Genomic DNA, 1208 nt, shown 5'->3' with positions numbered 1-1208 from the left:
CACTTTGTGGAAATGATAAATCTTGAATTGGAAGTCATCTGAAGTGGAATATTATTTAGCTTAATGATAAATGTCTGATAAAAAAATAAACATATCACATATATAATATCTCTCCATGCTTATTTAATCAACACATGAAACCTATAATGGTGGTCAGCTGCTGTATTAAAAACCCTTAGGTATAAAAGAATTCAAGTTATCTAGACATGTGCACTGCCAAAAAAATTGTTCATTTTTGTTTCATTTATTTATTTATTTATTTGGATCATTCGTTATGATCAAAATTCGTTATTTCAAATAAATTCGTAAATTTGAGAAATTCGGAAATTCAAAAATCCGAGAAAATTCAAAAATCCAAAAGTAAGAAAGAAAATATGAAAGAACGAAAATCCGAAAATAAGAACGACAACCCAGAAATTAGAAAACCTGAACATTTGAAAAGCTGAAATATTTATTAACTAATTAACTACCATATTTTCTGCACCATAAGACACACTTCCCCCCCCCAGAAATATGGGGGAAAATGTCTCTGCGTCTTATGGTGCGAATATACTAGAGGCACCGCCTCCTGCCACAGCTGGCACTTCCCCCGACACCGCTGACACTGCCCCCCCACCGTCACTGGCAACGTTCCCCGCCACCACCGCCGGAAGAGAGACAGGAGAGCAGGAGACAGATATCTATATCCCCCGGGCGCCAGGTGACCTCCCGGCTGGGCCTGACACTGTTTCTGAGACAGAAGATGGAGCATTTGGCCACTCGGGCAGCTCTGACATCTGTCAGGCAGATGAGATAACATCAGGTCACTCTGCATTTATGGCAATGGTCAGTTTGCGTTTATGGCACTGGTCAGGCTGCATTTCATGGGCACTGGAAAATATTTTAGTACACCATTCAGTACACCCCAATTGCTGGTTTTCCCATCTCCCTACAGGCCATTAATATGTCTGGAAGGCCAACAAGGAGAGACAGACAGTCACGAGCCAATAAAAGAGGGCAAGCAGGCTCTGTGTCTAGAGACAACAGTGCTGGTCGTGGATGTGGTGCATCGTCATCAGCACGTGGCCATGGGACACGCTTGCCCTTATTTTCGGCAGCTGGACGTTTTGAGACGCATTATGCCGAAGACTAGGTAGAGTGGATGACCAAGCCCTCCTCATCCTCCTCATCCTCTCTCACCCAGGCTCAGGGTACAAGCAAAGCAGCTG

This window comes from Lithobates pipiens, unplaced genomic scaffold (assembly GCF_037356315.1).
Source record: "Lithobates pipiens isolate NorthernLeopardFrog02 unplaced genomic scaffold, aLitPip1_a1.2 Scaffold_35, whole genome shotgun sequence".
Taxonomy (NCBI): Eukaryota; Metazoa; Chordata; class Amphibia; order Anura; family Ranidae; genus Lithobates; species Lithobates pipiens.
Note: the sequence above shows the minus strand (reverse complement) of the source record.